At 42.5% G+C, this 3953-nt stretch overlaps 1 pseudogene; it reads right to left on the bottom strand.

Moving 5' to 3' along the window:
• Window positions 1–1938: 1938 nt before the first annotated feature.
• LOC122739343 lies at window positions 1939–2335 on the bottom strand (annotated as a pseudogene).
• Between the last annotated feature and the right edge of the window lie 1618 nt (window positions 2336–3953).

Here is a 3953-nt window from a genome sequence, read left to right as displayed (position 1 = left end):
ATTGGCTCCTTTTTCATTTATGAGTTGCTCACCTTGTGAAACTGGAGCCCCAGCAAGCTAGTTTTTAGCAATAAGCATGGTCTCTGATAATTTTCAGACATGACAGGCTGGTAGCTTGCTAAGGAGTGAATGGTACCTGACCCAAAGGCAAATGGCATGATAGTAAATATTCTGGCCAAATTGTTCTTTTCTTTTCTTTTTTTTTTTTTGTGGGGCAATGGGGGTTAAGTGACTTGCCCAGGGTCACACAGCTAGTAAGTGTCAAGTGTCTGAGGCCATATTTGAACTCAGGTCCTCCTGAATCCAGGGCCGGTGCTTTATCCACTGCGCCACCTAGCTGCCCCCTTTTCTTTTCTTCTTTCGAGGAGGTTCTGGCTGTATGTGTGTGTGTGTGTGGGGGGGGGGGCGGCACAAAGAGGGTGTACATGGGGTGTAGAGATTTGGGAAGTGTTGGGAGCAACTGCTATACACTAGAGTGTGGTGAGTAAAACTATATGAGTGGTCACTTTATTTCTGTCCCAAGTTTGGGGAAAATTAGCTGGGGTTAGAAGCTTTAGCACCAGTTTTGGGGCATTACGCATTTATTAAAGTATATTAAATATTAGTAAAGAGAGTGCAGACACTTGACACTTACTAGCTGTGTGACCCTGGACAAGTCACTTAACCCCAATTGCCTCACCCCCCCAAAAAAAAGGGAAAAGGACCCACATATACATATACAAAAATATTTATAGCTGCTCTTTTTGCCCTCCCCCCCCCCATTCCATCTCTTGCTTTGTTTTTTTGCAGGGCAATGAGGGTTAAGTGACTTGCCCAGGGTCACACAGCTAGTAAGCATCAAGTGTCTGGGGTCAAATTTGAACTCAGGTCCTCCTGAATCCAGGGCTGGTACTTTATCCATTGCACCACCTAGCTGCCCCCCCCCCCTTTTTTGCAAGGCAATGAGGGTTAAGTGACTTGCCCAGGGTGACTTAACTAGTAAGTGTCAAGTGTCTGAGGTCAGATTTGAAACCCAGGTCCTCCTGATCCAGGGCTGGTGCTTCATCCACTGCGTCACCTAGCTGCCCCCTATCTCTTGCATTTTTTATCGAACTATATTATTTGACTTTTTGTGTATGTCTTTTTTATTTGATATCTTTTTGGGTGGGTGGGAGGCGGGGAAATGAGGGTTAAGTGACTTGCCCAGGGTCACACAGCTAGCAAGTGTCAAGTGTTTGAGGCCAGATTTGAACTCAGGTCCTCCTGAATCCAGGGCTGTGCTTTATCTCTACGCCACCTAACTGCCCCCGATATCTTTTTTAATCACCTAGATTTCTCAATTCATCTCTTACCTAGTCTCAGACAGCCATCTGTTATAACAAAGCATAAAAAAGAGGGGAAAACCATTCTAGCAAAATAACCAATGCATTAAAAATGTCTAGCATTAGATACTATGTTGTTCACTCATAGTCTTCCACTTCTGCAAAGAAGGGAGAGATATCTTATATATTCTTTTGTTTTTGTTTTGTGGTTTTTTTTTTGTGGGGCAATGGGTTAAGTGACTTGCCCAGGGTCACACAGCTAGTAAGTGTCAAGTGTCTGAGGTCGGATTTGAACTCAGGTACTCCTGAATCCAGGGCCCATGCTTTATCCACTGCACCACCTAGCTGCCCCCTATCTTATATATTCTTTGGGATCAAGATTAGTCATTTTAATTTCATGTCATTAAGATCTAATTCTTTTACTGTTGTTGTTCTCTCCATTTACTTTACTGTAGTCATTTTATGTATTGTTTTTCTGAGTCTGCTTACTCCATTTTGTATCAATTCATATGTCTTCGCATGCTTTTTGGTAGTCATCACATTCATAATTTCTTGTAACATAATTATATCCCATTATATTATTCATTCAATTTTTTTTAGAGTCGTAGTGGCTTTATTGGGGACAGACTATCCAGGCCTAGGAGTTGGCATTAGGGCCCTTCTTCTTGCCAAAGGTGGGCACCACATTGATAAATCGTCTATTGTACTGCATCCTTCTCTTGGCCTGCCCCGTCGTCTTCTTCTTCTTCTTCTCCTGCTTAGCCACCTTGGGAGTCTGACCTCTCACTTTTCCAGCTCGGGCCAGAGAGCCATGGACTTTACCTCCTAGCAATCAGCCAGCCACTTCCAGAGTTGACAGCGGCTCCAACCCACACTGCCCCAAGATAGCTTCATCCTCCAGCGGGGAGCCACGTAGAAGCAGGACGTGATCCTCTGGGGTGATGCCCTCTAGGGCTGCCACATGGCCCTTGATCTGGGCAACGGTCTCCTGCCTCGAGGGTGTGTAGAGCCTGCGCTCCGACAAACAGCTGCATGGTGGCGACTCGGACACACTAGTCCTGCTTCCACCGCGGTGAAGATGGAGACCAGAAAGAGTATTCATTCAATTTTTAAGATCACTGAGGATAAAGACTAGGTTTTACTGTTATGCATCTCCAAGGGTATCTGACACAATATCTTGGACATAGCTGGCACTTGATACATATTTGTTTGAATGTACAAATGAATTAATAACTATCCAAAGCATAATGAACTACTTAACATAGATACCATGTTAATTATAAAGCCAGTGAGTGATCTGTAGCAAAGCACATATGCCAATAGTCTTTAGCTGTTGACTCCCTACTTGCATCCCTCAATTTTGGAGCAGCCCTGAGTTCGTCCAGGTGGCTTTAGAATGCAGGTTCAGTCAGAGGCTGAGAAGAACTTAATCTAACCTTTAACCAAAACAAGGAGTCTTCTTTGAGCCTGTGCTAGCCCCAAAGGTCTACCAATTAAGTTCTCAATTAAGATTAGTCCGGGGATCCCTCTAGATGTTCTGACCTACCAGTAAAAAATTTGGGGACCCTAGATGGAATCGGAGTCCCTAAGGATGCCACCAGAACACAGAAGGATGATGAAAGGAGAAGCAATAGAACTTCCAACTTATCCATGGAGTCCCTGCACTGGGAGAATGTCCTTCAGAGAGCCCCCACACCCAAGGTACTTATAGGACTTAGAAACATGACCTGATTCAAACTCCCAAACCAATCTAAGATCTAAAGTTATAATGTCAATATATTCCCCGTAGCCTGATGGCATCAAAACAATGCCTAATTTAGCTATAGATTCTCCAGGGTCCGTCATCATTTCACTGGGAACAACACTGCAATGAAAAAGCCTCATACGTCACAGAAGCACAAGCATATTTGAAAGTTTCATTTAATCAGCACTAAGTATCATTATGTAATCTTGTCCTAAAAAGACTGCCTATGATGCTCCCCCTCTTCATCATGCTTTGTTGTTAATCCATCCTTCAAAATATGATTGGTTTCTCCACTTGAAGTCTGGATCTGCAAAATATTAGTCCTTTTTATTGCCCACTTACAAACTCCTCCCCTTCCTTGCAACTTCTTACTCTTTTCCCTTTCCCAATCATAATAAATAAATAAATGTATATTTACATATACATATATACACATACACAAATATACATATACAATATACACATATGTGTTGTTTCAGGCACGTCTAACTTCATGTTGCCATATGGGGTTTTCTTGGCAAAGACACTGGAGTGATTTGCCATTTCCTTCTCCAGCTCATTTTACAGATAAGGAACCTGAGGCAAACAGGGTTAAGTGACTTGCCCAGGGTCACACAGCTAGTAAGTGTCTGAGGTCAGATTTGAATTCAGGATGCTGCTGCTATCTCTGTATGTATGTCTCTCTGTCTCTTGTCTCTCTCAATATCTCTGTCTCTAAATATATATGCATACACATACATATATATGATATTCATAGGTAGATTTCAGAAAGACATGGAAAGACTTAGATGAACTGATGCAAAGTAAAGTGAGTAGAACCAGGAAAAAATTGTTAATAGCAACAATGCTCAATGATCAACTATGATTGACTCAGCTCTTCTCATTAATACAATGATCCAAGAAAATTC

Source organism: Dromiciops gliroides, chromosome 1 (assembly GCF_019393635.1).
Source record: "Dromiciops gliroides isolate mDroGli1 chromosome 1, mDroGli1.pri, whole genome shotgun sequence".
In the NCBI taxonomy this organism is placed as follows: domain Eukaryota; kingdom Metazoa; phylum Chordata; class Mammalia; order Microbiotheria; family Microbiotheriidae; genus Dromiciops; species Dromiciops gliroides.
Note: the sequence above shows the minus strand (reverse complement) of the source record. Positions and strands in the feature narration are given on the sequence as shown.